Below are 21,234 nucleotides of genomic sequence, written 5' to 3'. Positions count from 1 at the left end.
GTTTCGGGAAGGACCTACGCTGGGTCGAGGCTCCTCGGTTCCTGCGGGTGCTCTGGCCGCACCCGAGGGGGCGGCCTGTGGACCCGCGTTACTCATCATTCCCAAGAACATCTGGAGCGTCACAGGCTTCAAGACTAGTATGTTAGTTCATCCTCACAGCAAACCAGGGTGAATCCAGAGAGTTGCTTATTACAGGCCCCATTTTACAGAGGAGGAAACTGAGGGCCATCTGGTCCAGGGAATTGTCCAACTTTCCGGGACCCTAGATCATTTCGCCTCTCCACCGCCCTTGGTGGGTCTCCTTCTCTCATGAAGCGGGATCTGCTGGTCGAGAGTGGCAGGTTTGCGGAAACTCCCCTTCCGTGAACATAGGAGGCCCAGAGAGAAGCAGTGGGCCCCCAAGCGCCCAGGCCTCAGCTCCAGGCTGTCAGCTCCTTCGGGTAGAGCTCAGGAAGGCTTCGTGAGCGGTGGGCGTTCTAGGAGTGGGATAGTGGGGCACCCGAAGTCCCCACTTCCCAGACCGGAGCGTCTGCATGTCCCAAGCCCCACGGTGGAAGCCCAGGTCGGTCAGTCACAGCCCTTGGCGCCTGGGAACGTCCTGCGCCCATGGCGCGCCCCTGACCCGCTGCCATTGCACAGTCAGGAACAGGGAGGCACAGAGGCCTACAATGACCGGCCTGGGGTCGCACACCCAGGCCCCAGGGAGCCAGAATCGGAACTCCAGACTCTCTGGCCTGGTGGCAGGGGCAGGGGGGCGAGTGAGTCTCCGCTTCTGGGAGCTTCCGCAGCTGGCAGGAGGGGACTGCGGCCTGAGCTTCGCTGGGATCAGTGCTAGGGAGGAATGTGTGGTACCCTGGTCGCCGGCGGCGTTCGCACTCTGGAAAGAGAGGGCAGTGGCGGCAGCGTTACCTCTTTTCCTCCTGGGAGAAGGGGAAAAGGGAATCCCCTTCCTGACCGCTACTGTCCACGTTTATTCCTGAATGCTTCCCAAAGCAAGCTGGAGCCCACTCGGCCTGGGCACTGGGAGGATGCGAACCCGGGCTGCCGCGGGTAGCTCCGACTGGTGGGGGAGACGGACTCGAAGTAGAAGCCGTCCTTTTCCCTTCCCCGCCCCACCCCTCCTGCATGACAGCAGCGCAGCGACACACTAGCACCTACTGTATGCCAAGTTCTGTCCCAACCATGTTCCCCAGCAGAATCCTGCTCAGTGGGCGAGGAAGAGCCTAGAGCTGGGGTCCAGGCGCAGTCACCGGCTGGGGTTATTCATTCTTGAATTACTTCAGTCAGCAAATATTTGCTAAGTACTCATTGTATGTCAGGCCCAGTCCTAGGACCCTGCCATACACAAGTGCACACAAGGGAGGTCTGGCGGGAGAAGGCCCCTTCCGCAAGGCACTCTGCCTCAGTTAAATGGTGGAATAGTGGGGTCTGTCTCTCTGGGTGCTGTGAGGAGTAAATGAAATAATATCCAAAAGCTCTCAGCTCAGTGCTTGCTCACTAGGTGTTCACTATTACAATTATATCCTTTGGTGTGGATGGTGTGGCCTCATTCAACAAAGGAGTCAACAGCTCAGAGAGATCTAGTGACTGGAGCAAATGGGGCTTCTGAGCCCTCTAAAGTGTCACAGATTATGGGAGACACCCCGCCCAGGGCAAGGGGCCACACAGACAGATGGGAGAGTGTGGTTCTATAAATGCCTCAGAGGAAGTGAGCCGAGTCCTAAGGGGGTTGGCGAGGGGCAGCACTGTGATCTATGGTAGGAGGTCGGGGAAGCAGTCAGGGGTCCCGCTGGACTAGCAACTGGAAAGGGAGGAGGTGGAGACAGGCTGTTGAGGTCGCACAGAGTCAGTGGTTAGATCATGGAGAACCTTGAGTGCCAGAAACTGGGCCTGGACTTCAGTACTGGGAGCTGTTGACAATAGGACCTGGTAAGATTTGCATGAGGCCGGGCGCGGTGGCTCACGCCTGTAATCCCAGCACTTTGGGAGGCCGAGGCGTGCGGATCAGGAGGTCAGGAGATAGAGACCATCCTGGCTAACACGGTGAAACCCCGGTACTAAAAATACAAAAAATTAGCCGGGCTTGGTGGCGGGCGCCTGTAGTCCCAGCTACTCGGGAGGTTGAGGCAGGAGAATGGCGTGAAGCCAGGAGGCGGAGCTTGCAGTGAGCTGAGATCATGCCACTGCACTCCAGCCTGGGCGACTAAGTGAGACTCTGTCTCAAAAAAAAAAAAAAAGATTTGCATCTGAATTTGGTAGATGATTTGGAGACAGCCCAACCTCTCCCTCAGGAGCCATGACAAATAGTAGTGTCAAAAAGGGATCAGTAGAAGTAGGGAGAGGGAGAGAAGAGGGCCCCTGCAAGAACTGCTAGGAGCCAAACAACCCATTGTTGATCCGGTGTTGGGAGTAACTGAGGAAGAGAGCTGATTCCCATCTGGAGCAGAGACAAGATTGGAGAGCAGGGAGAAGCTTTGTGTTCAACTTCAGAGTTTGAGGAACATGTAGGTCTTCTCAGCATGGACACCAAATGGTAGAAAGAGTCAACTGTTGTCTTGGGAGGAATGAGGTGGCCCAGCTCCCTGCCCCTGAGGACACAGGACTCTGTTAGTGGAGGCTATGGGCCTGAGAGAGGTGTTGAGACCCTCTCACCATGTCTCTTGGTGCCAAGAGGACTGGCCTCTTAAAATCATTCTCTTAAAATTTTGCACCCTCTTAAGGTCATCATTCTGAGGCAGACAGCCTGTCCTTGGGTTAACTGTGACACCAAATCTTAAATGTCAGGGCTCCCCACCTGTACAAGTCCCTTTCAACCTGTCCCTGCCCTCTGCTCCCTGAAGCTGTAGTTTCAGCTGCTTTTCTCCCCTCTCCCCATCTGTCCACCCCTGCCTCCCTATGCCTCTGCCCTCTAGCCATGCTGTGCTCCTCAGACCTACATAACTATCCCCAGAGGACACAGGACCCCGTTAGTGGAGGCCATGGCCCTGGGAGAGGTGTTGAGACCCTCTCACCATGTCTCTTGGTGCCAAGAGGACTGGCCTCTTAACATAACAGACCATGCCTTGCCCATGGAGGTCACCTCTGCCTGGAAAGCTCTTCTCATTTTCCTCTTCATTAAGGATTCTCCTCACTTTCCCTAGGGTCCAGTTTCACAGGTGGACTTACTGTGAACCAGTGAAGCTTAACCTTCAGGGCTCCACACCTGGCATGTTCCTCTCAAGGTTTTGCACTTTGTGCATACAGTCAAGCGACTTCTATCTTAAAACTTCAGGCTCCATTAAAAACTGCATCTACCCGCTGGGCACGGTGGCTCATGTCTGTAATCCCAATACTTTGGGAGGCCAAGGTGGGCAGATCACGAGGTCAGGAGATCGAGACCATCCTGGATAGCACAGTGAAACCCTATCTCTACTAAAACTACAAAAATTTAGCCAGGTGTGGTGGCAGGTGCCCGTAGTCCCAGCTACTCAGGAGGCTGAGGCAGGAGAATGGCGGGAACCCAGGAGATGGGGCTTGCAGTGAGCAGAGATCACGCCACTACACTCCAGCTTGGACAACAGAGCGAGACTCTGTCTCAAAAACAAAAAACAAAAAACAAACAAAACAAAAAAACTGCATCCGCCACTGCCCAGTTTAGCTGCACCCTCATGGTTGCCTGTTCCTGTTAACTATTGTTGCATAACAAATGACCCCAAAATGTAGTGGTTTAAACAATAACCATTTTATTGTATCATTTATGGGTCAGAAATTTGGGCAGAGCTTTTTTTATTGTTGACCAAGATCTCTTGGTGGTATTCGGCTGGTAGATGTGTTGGTCTGGAGACCCCAAGACAGGTTCGGTCACATGTCTGACTCCTTGGTATGAATGGCTGGAAGGCTGAGCTCAGCTGGACAGTTGATTGGAGCACTTCCATCATGGTATCCTGAAGATATCAGACCTCTTACATGTTGACTCAGGGTTCCAAGGCAGATGTCTCAGAGAGCAAAGTGGAAGTTACATGGCCTTTTATGACCTAACCTCATAGGTCAGAGGATATGACAAGAGTGTATTATTTGCAAGTGATTGACACTCAAGTCACACTGACTTAAAAAGAAGGAATTTTCTTTTTTTCTTCTTCATAGTAATGACAATAATAATTATAGACATTTACAACTAAAATTTCCAGAGTATATCTCAGGGAGAGTAGGAACCAGGTGTTCAAACACCATCAGCTGAGCTGCTTTTCTGCATCTCTTAGATCAGCTCTACTCTAAGTTGTCTTCATGTCAGGCAGACTTTCTCCAAATGAAGTACAAATGGCCATCAGTGGCCTCAGGCTTGCATTCTACTTTCTCTTTTGTAGTTAAAGGAAACATCTTGGAAATGACTCATTGACTAGACTTTTATCATCTTTCCATCCCAGAACCAATGGAGAATGGGAACTACTGGAAAATCAAGCTTTCAGGATAGCTGAATGTTTGCCCATTTCAGTCTTAAATAGTCTTTGTTCTAGCATTTTAGGGTAGGAGCTTTAGAAGGATGTTACTTGCTTTTCCATTTTCTTTTCCGAAGGCTACTGAGATGCTCCAGGTGTTCTTTGATTCAGCATATTGCGATGTGCCATAACAGGGTCATGGGATCTCATTAGGGTGAGGGTTCACTGGCTTTGGCACTAAGAAATGCTTTTCCAATGTGCTTTTTACTTTAAAAACTTTTTACTGTGAAAACTTTCAAGTGTATAAGAAAGTAGAGAATAGTATAATAAATCTGAATATTTGTATACTAATCATATAACTTTAATAACCATTTAATATTTTGTCACATTTATTCCACCTTACTTTTTCTTTGACAAATTTAAAAGCAAATCACAGACATTGTGAAATGTCACTGTGAGATACCTCAATATGAATACTTCATCTCTAAACAAAGCCACAATGTATTAGTATACTATCAATATTAAAAATAATCCCTTTATATAACCTAATACTCAATATATATTAAAATTTACCTAATTGCCCCAGTTGGAAATACTTTATAAATTTAACAGTTGATTTGTTCAAACCAGGATTTGGTTGCCTATAGCAGACACTGTCAGAGCCCCACCCATAGCCCTTGGACCTTTCAGTCTACTGATTTCCAACTTTCAAGGTCAGTTTCTCTGGGCCTAAGGGCTTCTATTTTAGAACCACAAAAGGGAGAGACATACCAGGGTCATAACGATGAGACCCATCCTTCCTAGAGGTGATAAAAGGCTCATTGTTTGTAGAATATTTAAAACAATAATAATACTAAAAGTTGGTCTGCTTTTTAAGTTATTACCATTTCCCAGCAATTTTGAACAATGTCAGAGATAAAATATTTCTCACCTCAAAGAACTTTTGTTGGTGGTCTAAATTCTAAACAATGCCTGCAGTGATTGTTGAGTTTAAATTGTGTGTGTGTGTATACACACAAACACACCCACACTATACATATTTCTTTACATATATCACAAATTGTCACAACTATTATTTTTGCTTACATACAGTAAAATTGACTTTTTCATAGTACATTTCTAAAAGGTTGACCGTATGTATAGATTTGTTTTAACCACCATCACAATCAGGATTCAGAACAGCTCTGTCACCCCAGAAAATGTCCCTGTGCTGCCCCTTTATAATCAAACCCTCTCCCCTACCCGTAATCTCTGGAAACCACTGATCTGTTCTCTGTCTTTACAGTTTCTTCTTTTCCAGAATGTTATACAAACGAAACTAGACAGTATGTAGCCTTTGGAGACTGATTTCTTTCACTTAGCATAATCCCTTTGCGATCCATCCAAATTGTTGCACGCGTCAATAGCCCATTCCTTTTTACTGCTGGATAATATTCAATTGTACTGATCTACCAGTATTTGTTTATTCACTCATGGTTACAGGACATTTGGGTTGTTTCAGCTTTTGGTAATTACAAATGAGGTTGCCATAAACATTCACAAACAGGCTTTTGTGTGATCACAAGTTTTCATTTCTCCAGGTAAATACCTCCCAATCCTAGAGGAGTTTCTGCATCTAATCTACTTTCTGTCTCTATAAATTTGTTTAGTCTGGACAATTCATACAAATAGAATCATACAATATATGGCCTTTTGTGACTGGCTTCTTTCACTTAGCATAAATGTTTTCAAGGTTCATCCATGTTGCATCATGCATCAGTTCATCATTCCTTTTCATAGCCAAATAATATTCATATATATTGATATATATATAATTTATCCATTCATCAGTTGATGGACATTTGGGTTGTTTCCACTTTTTGGCTATTATGAATACTTCTGCTATATGTTTTCATTCTCTTGGTATATACTTAGGAGTGGAAATGCTGGGTCATTTTTCTCTATGTTAACCTTTGGAAGAACTACCAATTTTTTTTTTACACAGCAACTGCACCATTTTACATTCCCACAAGCAATGCAATAGGGTGGTATCAGTTTCTTCACATCCTCACCAACGCTTGTTTTTATCTGTCTTTTTGTTTTGTTTTGTTTTTTTGAGACAGGGTCTCACTCTGTCGCCCAGGCTGGAGTGCAGTGGCGTGATCTCAGCTCACCGCAACCTTGACCTTTGGGCTCAAGTGATCCTCTCACATCAGCCTCCCGAGTAGCTGGGACTACAAATGCACGCCACCATGCCCAGCTAATTTTTAAATTTTTTGTAGACTTGGGGTCTTCTTATGTTTATGTTGCCCAGGCTCATCTTGAGCTGCTGGACTCAAGCAATCCTCCTGCCTCAGCCTCCCAAAGTGATGGCCTTACAAGTGTGAGCTACTTTGCCTGGATATTTTTATCTGTCTTTTTAGTTCTAGCCATCCTAGCGGGTGTGAAGTGGCATCTTGTTGTGGTTCTGATTTGTATTTCCCTGACAATTAATAATGTTGAACTTCTTTTCATGTGCTTTCTGGCCATTTGTGTGTCTTCTTTGGAAAAATGTCTATTCAAGTCATTTGACTACTTTGAAATTGTATTTGTCTTTTTACTATTGAGTTGTAAAATTTATTTATATCTTCTAGATGCAAGCCCCTTATTAGTTAGATGAATTACAAGTATTTTCTTCTATTCTGTGGTTTTTCTTTTCACTTGCTTGGCGGTGTCTTTTGTAACACAAAAGTTTTTAGTTTTGATGAAGTCCAGTTCATCTGTTTTTTTTTCTTCTTCTTTTGTAGTTTGTATTTTTCGTATCACATCTAAGAAACCACTACCTAGACCAAGGTCATGAAGATATACATCTATATTTTCTTCTTCAAATAGTTTTATAGTTTTAGATCTTATATTTAAGTTTTTAATGCATTTTGAGTTAATTTTTGCATATGTATGAGATATTATCTTAATTCATTCTTTTACATGTGAATATCCAATTGCCTCAGCATTATTTGTTGAAAAGACTATACCTCAAAGGATCAATGCTTGAAGGGATAGGTACTCCATTTCCCATGATGTGATTATTACACATTGCATGTCTGTATCAAAATATCTCATACACCAAATAAATATATACCTACTATGTACCCACAAAAATTAAAAGTACAAAAATTTTAAAAAGAAAGATTGTTCTTTCCCCATTGAATTGTCTTGGGACCCTTATCAAAACTCAGTTAAGCCTGAGAAGAGCTTTGACAATGAAAGAAAACAAAAAACCTAAACAAAAAGAATTCCTCAATTAACCATAAATGTGAGGGTTTATTTCTGAACTCTCAGTTTATTCTATTGATCTATATACCTATCTTTATACCAGTACCACACTGTATCAATTACTGTATCTTTGTAGTAAGTTTGAAATTGGGAAGTATGAATCTTCCAACTTCTTTTCCAAGATTGTTTTGACCACATGGTGTCCCTTGAATTTCCATATAAATTTTAGAATCTGCCTGTCAATTTCTACAAAGTAGTTAGCTGGAAACTGATGTGAATCACATTAAATTTGTAGATCAACTTGATAAGTATTACCATCTTAACAATATTGAGTTTTTTATCTATGAACATGGGGTGTCTTTCTATTTATTAGGGTCTTCTTTAATTTCTTTCAACAATACTTTGTAGTTTTCAGAGCATAAGTTTTGCATTTCTTTTGCTAAATATATTCGTAAGTATTTTACTGTTTTTGATACCACTGTAAATTGAATTGCTTCCTTAATTCCATATATGGATTGTTCTTTGCAAATGTATAGAAATATGATTAATTTATGAATATTGACCTAGCATCCTGCAACCTTACCAAACTAATTTGTTAGCTCTAATTGTTTTAAGTGGGTTCCTTAGGATATTCCTTTTATAAGATTATGTCTTCTGAAAACAGATAGTTTCACTTACACATTTCAAATCTGGATGCCTTTTATTTCATTTTCTTGCCTAATTTTCCTGGCTAGAACCTTCAGTAAAATGTTGAATATAAGCAGCAACACTGGATATCCTTGTTTTGTTCCTGTTTTTCAGGTGAAATCATTTAATCTTTCCCCATTAAATATAATGTTAGGTGTTATTTTTTGTAGATGTCCTTTATCAGGTTGAAGAAGTTTCTTTCTATTCTAGTTTACTGAATGTTTTTATTTTGAGGTGTTAAATTTTATAATTTTTTTCTGCATCAATTGAGAAAATCATATGGTTTTTTATCATTTATTATATTGATATGATATGATATATATATGTATATATATATATTTTTTTGAGATGGAGTCTTGCTCTGTTTTCCAGGCTGGAGTGAAGTGATGTGATCTCGGCTCACTGCAACCTCCACCTCCTGGGTTTGAGTGATGATTCTGCCTCAGCCTCCCAAGTAGTTGGGAGTACAGGCACATGCCTGCCTAATTTTTGTATTTTTAGTAGAGATGGGGTTTCACCATGTTGGCCAGGTGGTCTCAAACTCCTGACCTCAGGTGATCTGCCTGCCTCAGCCTCCCAAAGTACTGGGATTACAGGCATGAGCCACTGCACCCTGCCATGATATGGTATAGTCTATTAATTGGTTTTCAAATTTTAAAGCAACTTCATAATCGGGTTAAATTCCACTTGGTCATGGTGTATAATACTTTTTGTATGTTGCTGAATTTAGCTTGTTAGTATTTTGCTGAGAATTTTTAAATCTATATTCATAAAAGATATTGGTCTGTAGTTTTCTTTTCTTGTGATGTCTTTTCTGGCTTTAGTATCAAAATAATCTGGCCTCATAGAATGAGTTGGGAAATGGTCCCTCCTCTGATTTGTTGGAAAAGTTTGTGAAGAATTGGTATTAATTCTTTAAGTGTTTGGTAGAATTCGCCAATGAAACCATCTGGGTCTGGGCTTTTCTTTATGGGTAGGTTTTGATTACTAATTCAATCTCTTGTTATAGATCTGTTCAGGTTTTTCTATTGCTTCTTTTTTTTTTTGGAGACGGAGTCTCGCTCTGTCGCCCGGGCTGGTGTGCAGTGGCCGGATCTCAGCTCTAGGCAAGCTCCGCCTCCCGGGTTTACGCCATTCTCCTGCCTCAGCCTCCCGAGTAGCAGCTAGTTTTTTGTATTTTTTAGTAGAGACGGGGTTTCACTGTGTTAGCCAGGATGGTCTCGATCTCCTGACCTCGTGATCCGCCTGTCTCGGCCTCCCAAAGTGCTGGGATTACAGGCTTGAGCCACCGCGCCCGGCTCTATTGCTTCTTGAGCCAGTTTCAGTAGTTTGTGTCTTTCTAGGAATTTGTTCCTATTTTAATAAAGAATTTGTCCCTTATTATTTCTGTAAGGTCAGTAGTAATGTCCCTTCTTTCACTCCTGCTTTTAGTTTTTGTGCTTTTTTGTTTGTTTGTTTTTTGTTTTGTTTGTTTGTTTGTTTGTTTTGAGACAGAGTCTTGCCCTGTCACCCAGGCTGGAGTGCAGTGACACAGTCTCAGCTCACTGCAACCTCCACCTCCCAGGTTCAAGTGATTCTCCTGCCTCAGCCTCCCAAGAAGCTGGGATTAAAGACATGTGCCACCACACCGGCTAATTTTTGTATTTTTATTAGAGATGGGGTTTCACCATGTTGGCCAGGCTGGCGAACTCCTGATCTCAATTCGATCTGCCCACCTCAGCCTCCCAAAGTGCTGGGATTACAGACACTGTGCCTGGCCAATTTTAGTAATTTGAGTCATCAGTCTTTTTTACTTGGTCAGTCTAGCTAAAGGTTTGTCAATTTTGTTTATCCTTTCAAAGGACAAACTTGTTTTTCAATTTTCTTTATTGTTTTTCATTAATTTCCACCTTAATCTTTATCATTTTCTTCTTTCTGCTTCCTTTTAGTTTAGTTTGCTCATTTTATTGTTGAGTGTTGATATAATTTGGCTCTGTGTCCCCATCCAAATCTCATCTCAAATTGCAATCCCCTTTTTTGAAGAAGAGACCTGGTGGGAGGTGATTAGATCGTGCGGGTGGTTTCCCCCATGCTGTTCTTGTGATAGTGAGGAAGTTTTCATGAGATATGTCGGTTTTGAAAGTGGCTATTTTCTCTGCACTGTGTCTCCTGCCGCCATGTAAGATGTTCCTTGCTTTCCCTACACCTTCTACATGATTGTAAGTTTTCTGAGGCCTCCTCAGCCATGTGGAACTGTGAGTCAATTAAACCTCCTCTCTTTATAAACTACCTAGCCTCAGGTATTCTTTATAGCAGTGTGAAAATGGACTAATACAAGTGTTGACATTTCTTTATTCTTTATACAAGTCCTTTGTTGAATATGATTTGCACACGTTTTCTTCCAGTCTGTAGATTGTCTTCTCATTGTCTCAGTATCTTTTACAGAGCAAAAGTTTTTTAGTTTTTACTAAGTCCAATTTATCAATATTTAAATGCATTATGTTTTGGTGTCATATCTAGGAACTCTTTGCCTAACTCAAAGTAACAGATGTTTTTCTCCTGTCCTTTCTTCTAAGATTTTAATAGCTTTTCATTTTACCATTAGATCTATGATTAATTTTTAGGGGTTTTTTTGCATAAGACATAAGTTTGGATTGAAGTTCATTCTTTTGCATTTGGATGAACAATTGTTTCAATGCTATATGTTGAAAATGCTTTTTCTTGTTGAATGGTCTTTTTACCTTTGTCAAAAGATCAATTGGCCCCTTTCTGTGCATCTACTTCTGGACTCTATTCTGTTTCATTCATCTGTGTATTTACCTTTTTTGCTAACATCATGCTGTTTTGATTACTTTAGATTTAGAATAAATATTAAAAGTGGGTACCATGAATTCTCAAAATTTATTCTTCTTTTTTGAAAATGTTTTTGATCATTCTTGTTCCTTTGGCCTTCCATATAAATTTTAGAATAGGCTGTTTATATCTACAAAAACAACTTCTGGGATTTCTTCTGGGATTTTGATTAGAATTGTATTAAACCTATAGATCTATTTAGAGAGAGTTAAAATTCTCACTATACTGAGTATTCCAACCCATAAACATGATATACTTTTCTTCCATTTAGATTTTTAAATTTATTTTTGTCAGCATTTTGTAGTTTTCAGCTTACAGATTCTGAACATGTTGTGTTAGATTTATACCTGTTTCAGCCAGTTGTGGTGGCTTACACCTGTAATCCCAGCTACTCAGGAGACTGAGGTAGTAGGATAGCTTGAGCCCAGGAGTTCGAGGCTGCAGTGAGCTATGATTGCACCATTGTATTTCAGCCTGCAAGAGAGAATGGTAGTCTGGCTCTGTCACCTAGGCTGGGGTGCAGTGGTGCAATGGCATGATCTTGGCTCGCTGCAACTTCTGCCTCCAGCTTCAAGCGATCCTCCTGTCTCAGCCCCCCGAGTAGCTGGGATTATAGGCATGCATCACCACGCCTGGCTAATTTTTTGTATTTTTAGTAGATATGGGTTTTCACCATGTTGGCCAGGCTGGTCTTGAACTCCTGACCTCAAGTGATCCGCCCGCCTCGGCCTCCCTCCCAAAGTGCTGGGATTACAGGCACGAGCCCCCATGCCCGACCCCCCTATTTCTTTTCTTTTTTTTTTTTTTTAAGATTTATACCTATTTGGTCTCCAATTGTTCATTACTATTATGTAGATGAACATTTCATATTTAAATGCTGACATTGTATAAAGCAACTTTGCTACATTCACTTATTATTTATAGGAGCTTTGCTTGTATATTCCTTGGAATTTCCTACATGAATAATCATGTCATCTGTAAGTAAGGATAATTTTACTACAATATTGAATAGTAGTCATGAGAGTAGAGATTCTTGCTTTGTCCCATTTTGGAGTGCAAAGATTCAGTCTTTCCCCATTAAATATGGTATTCGTACTGGGTGTGGTATTCTGGGATTCAGGCTGCCTCTAAGTCCAGGTTGGGAGATATTGGAGGAATAAAAACCAAGAAAACTCACCACTATAGTAATGATTCTTCAAGTTTTGGTTTCCTTTCCCAATCCTTTTGTTACTATTTACTTTTCAGAGTCCTCAGATTGCTGCTTCATGCATTCTTTCCAGGATTTTTTGTTGCGTTCAATGTGAGAGACAGGGTAGAATGTGCTTACTTCATCTTAACTGGAACCAGAACCAAATGATCATTTTAAAATTACATATTCTTCGCTATGCATTGTATTCGACATGGAAGTTAATTCAGAGGAATCCCAGTTAAACAGTCTGTCCCAACATATGTAGACTCAGCATATGAGCCACATTTATTTCAAGAGTAAGTTTATAAAGGTTTGGAACTGTGGGCGCTTGCTTAGGGTGCAGTCTGTTCCTCCAACCTCTGTTGTACTACATATTCATATTTAAATGGTATTTAAATGGTAGATATGAAATAAATGATAGTTTAGTGAGTTGAAGGTGAAGAATCAGAACCTGAGTTATTTAAATCTGTTACTTTATATGCCCTCTTAGAGATTTTGTGTTAAAAATTTAAAACAGTAAAACAAAGTGTGAATTCTGAGGCACAATATTTTTGTTTGGTATGCATAGTGCAGTTCACGTAAAAATGGGAGCTATTAATCCCAAATCTTTACTTGTCTCTTGTATAATCATTTTCTGAATCTTTATGGTATTCACACTTTCAGAAGTGTTTTTAATGTGTGACATTTGTTAAAACTTTGTTAAAAAAATATCCATTTTGTTGGTGATTATGGAAGAAACAGAAGTGTGGTGTGACTATGGGGAAGCAAAATAAAACAAGGAAGTATGCAACTATGAGGCGAATGCTTAGTCTCAGAGGTCAGAGGCTTAAAGAAAAGGATAGATTAAAATCTAAAAAGAAAGAAAAGAAGAATCCCAGCGCATTAAAGGAAAGAGAAGTTCCCCAGTGCCCTTCCTGCTTATTTTTCCAATATAATACACAGCTCGGCCCACCTTACCACATCCTCATTGATACCAACTTTATCAACTTTTCCATAAAAGCCAAACTGGACTTAGTGCAGTCAGTGATGGACTGTCTGTATGCCAAGTGTATCCCTTGTATAACTGATTGTGTAATGGCTGAAATTGAGAAATTAGGGCAGAAGTATCAAGTGCCTTTAAGGATCACCAAGGATCCAAGATTTCAACTATTACCATGTACACACAAAGGAACCTATGCAGATGACTGCTTAGTACAGAAGTAACTCAGCATAAGTGTCACATTATGGCCACAGTTGACTGGGACCTTAAAAGAAGAATCTGTAAGATTCCTGAAGTTCCTATCATGTATGTTTCTAACCATAGATAAAACATTGAACGAATGCCAGATGATTATGGAGCCCCTCGATTCTAACTCTTACAAGACACAGTTCCTCTGCTTTTCCTTCCACCAACTTTCTCTTGTTGTCAGTTCATTACACATGCAATAGCATGAATTTTTATTCTGTTGACCTATTAGCTCTATTATGAGCTGAGGATGGTTGAATATGCTCACTCTGTTTTTTTTTTTCCTTGGAGATGAAGTTTCGCTCTTGTTGCCCAGGCTGGGGTACAGTGGCGTGATCTTGGCTCGCTGCACCCTCTGCCTCCCCGGTTTAAGCCTCAGCCTCCCGAGTGGCTGGGGTTGCAGGCACGCGCCACCATGCCCAGCAGGCTTTCTTTTCTTTTCTTTTCTTTTTTTGCTATTTTTTAGTAGAGACAAATATTTTTGTATTTTTAGTACAGAAAAATATGCCTTGGCCTCCTAGGGTGCTGGGATTGCAGACGTGGCCATCATGCCTGGCCTGCTCACTTTTTGATGCTGTTTTGAAATTGATATTTTGCCTCATAAAAATTTTAAGCCAGGGACAGTGGCTTGCACCTGTGGTCCCAGCACTTTGGGAGGCCGAGGTGGGCGGACCACCTGAGGTCAGGAGTTTGAGACCAGCCTAGGCAACATGGCAAAACCCCATCTCTAATAAAAATACAGAAGAAGTTGGCAGGGTGTGGTGTTGCGTGCCTGTGGTGCCGGCTGCTGGGGAGGCTGAGGCAGAAGAGTCACTTGAACCCAGGAGGTGGAGGTTGTGGTGGGCCGGGATTGCGCCACTGCATTCCAGCCTAGGTGACAGAGTGAGACTATCTCAAAAAAAACAAAAAAAAAAAAAAATTAATGATGGTCAAAGGGTGCAAAATCTCAGACAGGAAAAATATGTTTTATACTTTTTTAGAGTTCTGTTGTACACTTCTGTTATACTTTTTTGAGTGGTGCATATACTTAATAGTGGAGTATTATACGTTTCAAAATTGATGTTCTCATCACAGAAATGTATTTGAACTGCCGGGCATGGTGGCTCACGCCTGTAATCGCAGCACTTTGGGAGGCCAAGACAGGAGGATCACCTGAGGTCAGGAGTTCAAGACTAGCCTGGCCAACATGGAGAAACTGTGTCTCTACTAAAAACACAAAATTAGCTGGGCGTAATGGCGAATGCCTGTAATCCCAGCTACTCAGGAGGCTGAGGTGGGAGAATCGCTTGAACCCAGGAGGCGGAGGTTGTGGTGAGCTGAGATCTCACCATTACACTCCAGCCTGGGCAACAGGAGCGAAACTCCATCTCGAAAAAAAAAAAAGAAATGTATTTGAAATTTGAAGTACTAGGTATGTTAACTAGCTTGATTTAATTATTCTACATTGTATCCACAATTTATGACATCACTTTGTAACCCGTAAATTGATACAATTATAAATTGTCAATTTATAATAAAAAATTTTTGTTGCATCTTAAAAGTGTTCATGTCGTTTGCCCACTTTAATGGGGTTGTTTGTTGTTATTTGTAAATTTGGTTAAGTTCCTGATAGATGCTATTGTGGATAGCATTATTGTGGATTGCATTATTGTTGATATTATACCTTTGTCAGATGCATAGCTTATAAAAATTTTCTCCCATTTTATAGGTTGTCTGTTCACTCCGTTGATAGTTTCCTTTGCTGTCCAGAAGCTTGTTAATAAAAATATATACCATCTGTCAATTTTTGCTTTTGTTGCAATTGCTTTTGGTGTCTTCATCATGAAATCTAACTCCAGAATGGTATTACCTAGGTTGTCTTCCAGGGATTTTATAGTTTTAAGTTTTCCATTTAAGTCTTTAATTCATCTTGAGTTAATTTTTGCATATGGTATAAGGAAAGGGTCCAATCTCAATTTTCTGCATATGGGTAGATAGTTATCCCAGCACCACTCGTTGAACAGGGAATCCTTTCCCCATTGCTTATTTTTGTCAGCTTTGTTGAAGATCAGATAGTTGTAGCTGTGTGGCCTTATTTCTGGGCTCTCGGTTCTATTCCATTACTCTATGTGTCTGTTTTTGTACCAGTGCTGTGTTGCTTTGATTACTGTAACCCTGTAGTATAGTTTGAGTGGAGTTTGTTTGTCTTAGCTCTTCAGGCCTTTTTTTTTATGGTTCCATATGAATTTTAAAATAGTTTTTTTTTGAGTTCTGTGAAAAATATCAACGATAGTTTAATAGGAATAGCATTGAATGTATGAATTGCTTTGGGCGGTATGGCCATTTTAATGATATGTATTCTTTCTATTCGTGAGCATGGAATGTTTTTCCATTTGTTTGTGCCATCTCTAATTTTTTTGAGCAGTGTTTTATAGTTCTCTTTGTAAAGATTGTTCACCTCCCTGGTCAGCTGTACTCCTAGGTATTTTATAATTTTTCATGGCAATTGTGAATGGGATTGTGTTCCTAATTTGGCTCTCGGTTTGGCTGTTATTGATGTATAGGAATGTTAGTGATTTTTGCACATTGATTTTGTATTGTGAGGCTTTGCTGAAGTTGTTTATCTGCTTAAGGAGCTTTTGGACTGAGACTATGGGGTTTTCGAGATATAGGATTATGTTGTCTGCAAACAGGGATAGTTTGACTTCTTCTCTTCTTATTTGGATGCCCTTTATTTCTTCCTCTTGCCTGATTGCCCAGCCCAGGACTTCCAATACTATGTTGAATAGGAGTGGTGAGAGAGGGCATCCTTGTCTTGTGCTGATTTTCAAGGGAAATGCTTCCAGCTTTTGCCCATTCAGTATGATGTTGGTTGTGGGTTTGTCATAGATGGCTCTCATTATTTTGAGATATATTCCTTCAATATCTGGTTTATTGAGAGTTTTTAACATGAAGGGTGTTGAATTTTATTGAAAGCATTTTCTGCATCTATTGAGATAATCATGTGGTTTTTGTTTTTACTTGTGTTTATGTGATGAATCACATTTATTGATTTGTGTATGTTGAACCAAACTTGCATCCCAGAGATGAAGCCTACTTGATTGTGGCAGATAAGCTTCTCGATGTGCTATTGGATTCAGTTTGCCAGTATTTTGTTGAGGACTTTTGCATCAATATTCACCAAGGATATTACTGGCCTAAAGTGGGTATTTTTGTTTTGTTTTTTTTTTTTTGTTTTCATGTCTCTACCAGGTTTTACTATCAGGATGATGCTGAACTCATAGAATGAGTTAGGGAGGATTCTCTCCTCCTCAATTTTTTGTGATAGTTTCAGCAGGAATGGTACCAGCTCTTCTTTGTACGTGAGGTAGCATTTGGCTGTGAATCCATCTGGTCTTGGGCTTTTTTTGGTTGTTAAGCTATTACTGACAATTTCAGAGCTCATTATTGGTCTGTGCAGGGATTCAATTTCTTCCTGCTTCAGTCTTGGTAGAGTATATGTGTCTAGGAATTCACCAATTTCTCCTAGATTTTCTAGTTTACGTGCCTAGAGATTTTTGTACTATCCTGGCAGTTGTTTGTATTTCTGTGGGGTCAGTGTTAGTACCCCTTTTGTTGTTTCCAATTGTGTTTATTTGAATCTTCTCTCTTTCTTCTTTATTAGTCTAGTTAGTGGTCTATTTTATTAATTTTTTTCAAAAGATCAGCTTCAGGGTTTGTTGATCTTTTGAATGATTTTTTGTGTCTCAATGTCTTTCATTTCAGCCCTGATTTTGGTTATTTCCTGTCTTCTGCCAGCTTTGGGATTTGTTTGCTCTTGGCTCTCTAGTTCTTTTAGTTGTGATGTTAGATTAATGTTGACTTTTGAAATACAGTCATACCTTCAAAATATTGTGGATTCAGTTTCAGATGACTGCAATAAAGTGAATTCATAATAAAGCAAGTCACACAAATTTTGGTTTCTCAGTGTGTATAAAAGTTATGTTTATACTATACCATAGTCTATTAAGTATACACTAGCATTATATCGAAAGCAATAATGTACATACCTTAATTGAAAATACTTTATTGCTAAAAAACGCTGGTGATCAGCTAAGCCTTCAGCGAGTCATAATTTTTTTGCTGGTGTAGGGTCTTGCTTCAGTACTGATGGCTGCTGACTTATCAGGTTGGTGATTGCTGAAAGTTGAGGTGGTTGCGGTCATTTCTTAAAATAAGACAAAAATTTTTGTGAAGAGCCAGAATCAGCCTTGGGTAACGTATAGTAAATCTCAGTCTTGAAGTCTGGCACATAAAAAATGTGGAGAAGACTTTTGGCTATGCCACACAAAAATAATGGATATTTACATGGAAAAAAGAATCAAACTTTGAAGAAGAATCCCAGGAGAAATGACAAAAGATGCCAGAATAAATAAAAAGATTATACTTGAATGACTTGATCATTTCTACCAAGAGCTGTAGACTCATTTTAAAGCAATGACTCAAATAATGTCAATATTTGCTATCATTCAGCCATATTATCTGATTTTCAGAATAAAATGGAGGGTTTGTTTGTTCATTTGTTTTTGTGTTGAATTGTGAAAATTCCTTAGTGGAAATTTTCAACTCTGGAGACCACTGAAATCCACTAGAACTCATCCCCCTAAAACAAAGTAATGTACAGTATTATCATATTTGGAACTTGTGAAATTGGTTTTTAGGAATTTTTGACAAACCCTTTATATATGGGTTACTTCATGTAAAAGAAACTTTTCACACAGTGGAGAGAGTGAGGAGGCCTGCTCTCACAGCTGTTACAGTACATTGAGCTCCATAGAGACAGCGCCGGGGCAAGTGGGAGCCAGATGGACACTGGGTGACTCTGTGCCTCGCTGAGGAAAAAATAACTACATATGGGCAAAGGAGATCCTAAGAAGCCAAGAGGCAAAATGCTATCGTATGCATTTCCTGTGCAAACTTGTGAGAAGGAGCATAAGAAGCTTCAGTCAACTTCTCAGAGTTTTCTAAGAAGTGCTCAGAGAGAGGCCAGGTGCGGTGGCTCACGCCTTTAATCCCAGCACTTTGGGAGGCCGAGGCAGGCAGATCACTTGATGTCAGCAGTTCAAGACTAGCCTGGTCAACATGGTGGAACCCTGTCTCTACTAAAAATCCAAATATTAGCCAGGCTTGGTGGCGGTTGTCTGTAATCCTAGCTCCTCGGGAGGCTGAGGCAAGAGAATCGCTTGAACCCGGGAGGCAGAGGCTGCAGTGAGTAAGCCAAGACCTCACCACTGGGTTCCACCCTGGACGACAGAGAGACTCTATCTCAGAAAAAATTAAGAAAAAAGTGCTCAGCGAGGTGGAAGACCATGTCTGCTAAAGAGAAAGGAAAATTTGAAGATATGGCAAAGGCAAACAAGGCCCGTTATGAAAGAGAAATGAAAATCTATATCCCCCGCTAAAGGGGAGACAAAAAAGAAGTTCAAGTCCAATGCACTCAAGAGGACTCCTGCAGCCTGTTTTGTGTTCTGTTCTGAGTGTCGCCCCCAAATCAAAGAACATCTTGGCCTGTCCATTGGTGATATTGCAAAGAAACTGGGAGACATGTGGAATAGCACTGCTGCAGATGACAAGCGGCCCTATGAAAAGAAGGCTGTAAGGCTGAAGGAAAAATACGAAAAGGATCTTGCTGCATATTGAACTAAAGGAAGGCCTGATACAGCAAAAAAAGGGAGTCGTCAAGGCTGAAAAGAGCAAGAGGAAGAAGGAAGGGGAGGAAGATGAAGAGGATCAGGAGGAGGAGGAAGATGAAGGTGAAGAAGATGATGAATAAGTTGATTCTAGTGCAGTTTTTTTTTCTTGTCTAAAAAGCATGATTCTAGTGCAGTTTTTTTTTCTTGTCTAAAAAGCATTCCCCTCTGTACACAACTCACTCCTTTTAAAGAAAAAAAAAGTGAAATATAAGACTTTAACGTAAGGCTTTAATTATCTTTAAAGTGTTTATGTTTTCCCTTTTGATCTTGTAATTTTTATTTAGTATTATTTTATAACGTCATACTTACACATACACAGTTCAACAAAAGAACTGTCACTGTCTGCATTTCTATTTATGTAATTTTTCCCACTATTTTCGTTTTATTTCATAATAATTTATGAACCTAATTTTTCACATAGAGAAAGGGACTTAAATTGCAATGCCCCACAGGTGTGAAATATCTGAGGTACACCACTGGTAAAAGACAGCTTTCTCTGCTTACCACAGGCCCAAAGTGCCAAATTAACACACCCAAGGACCAGTTCTCTACAAATTACTTTTGAGTCAGCGTATAAAACTTCGGCGGCCTTGCCCTTTGTGAATCTGGTGTTTTGTGTCACTGTGAGTTTCTCGTGGGATTGAAGTCCGGCTGCTCACTGTGGCGGCCGGCTCAACAACAAACCCATCGTGGACTCTTCTTTTTCTGTTTCACTGCCTCGCTTCTCTACTGGTATCTCTAGTACCTCCCAAATAAACTCGGATCCATGTATGAGGGTCGGCTCCTGGAGGAATTAGTATCATTTCATCTGGAACAGTCCTCAACTTTTTTTTTTTTTTGAGAGGGAGTCTCGCTCTGTCGCCCAGGCTGGAGGGCAGTGGCGCGATCTCAGCTCACTGCAAGCTCCGTCCCCCGGGTTCAAGCCATTCTCCTGCGTCAGCCTCCCGCGTAGCTGGGACTACAGGCGCGCGCTACCAGGCCCAGCTATTTTTCACATTTTTAGTAGAGACGGGGTTTCACCACGTTGGCCAGGATGGTCTCGAGCTCTTGGCCTCGTGATCCCCCCACCTCGGCCTCCCAAAGTGCTGGGATTACAGGTGTGAGCCACCGTGCCCGGACCCCAACTGTTTTTTTTTTTTTTTTAATGCCAGTGATTTACTAAGGAAACAGAGGCAGCTTTCCACTAGAACGACCCATCTTCAGGATTTGTCTGATTGTTTCTTCTTCATGGTATCATTTAACTTTTTCTACTATTCCCTGTATTTCTGGTAAACTGTAAGTCCCAAAAGGTTGTTTAAAGTAATGTCAAGCTTTCTTGGTAAGAATATTTCACAGGCAATGTTATTTATATTACATAGCATTAGAATGCATGCCATGTTTGATGTTCCACCACTAGAGATGTTAAGATCTACCAGTGGGTTCAGGTGGGGATAGTCTGACTCCTTCACTGTTAAGGTGTATTTTCCACCTTATAACCTCTCATCTGTGAGTTGATAATTTGACACCTCATAAGTCTCCAGTTCCCCATTGTGGCAGGCACAATAATGCCTCTCCTAGACAGGTTTATGCCCTAATCTCTAGAATCTGTGAATATGTTGTTACTTGGCAAGATAAGATAAAGGTTGCAGATGGAATTAAAGTTGCTAATCAGCTGACCTTAAAAAGATTATCATGGGAGTATCATGGATAACACAGGTGAACCCAGTTAATCACAAGGTCCTTTAAAGTGGAAAAGGGAGGCTTAGAGGGGGTCAGAGTCAGAGAGAGGTTTGAAGCTGTTCCACTGCTGGCATTGAAGAAAGGAGGGGACAACTAGCCAAGGAATGCAGGCAGCTTCTAGAACCTGGAAAAGGCAAAGACTTTGATTCTTTCCTAGGGCCTGGCTATGGTTTGAATCGTTATCTTCCCCAAGACTCATGTTGAAATTTAATTGCCATTGTTATT

General features: G+C 41.0%; 2 pseudogenes; both read left to right on the top strand.

Annotated features, from left to right (window-relative positions):
* The first annotated feature begins 13,110 nt into the window (after nucleotides 1–13,110).
* On the top strand, nucleotides 13,111–13,706 carry LOC105500651 (annotated as a pseudogene).
* A 4,744-nt stretch (nucleotides 13,707–18,450) lies between these two features.
* LOC105500650 lies at nucleotides 18,451–19,370 on the top strand (annotated as a pseudogene).
* Nucleotides 19,371–21,234: the final 1,864 nt, after the last annotated feature.

Source organism: Colobus angolensis, unplaced genomic scaffold (genome assembly GCF_000951035.1).
Source record: "Colobus angolensis palliatus isolate OR3802 unplaced genomic scaffold, Cang.pa_1.0 Scaffold68, whole genome shotgun sequence".
NCBI lineage: Eukaryota > Metazoa > Chordata > Mammalia > Primates > Cercopithecidae > Colobus > Colobus angolensis.
The sequence above is the reverse complement of the archived record's forward strand: the minus strand, read 5'-3'. Positions and strand labels throughout refer to the sequence as shown.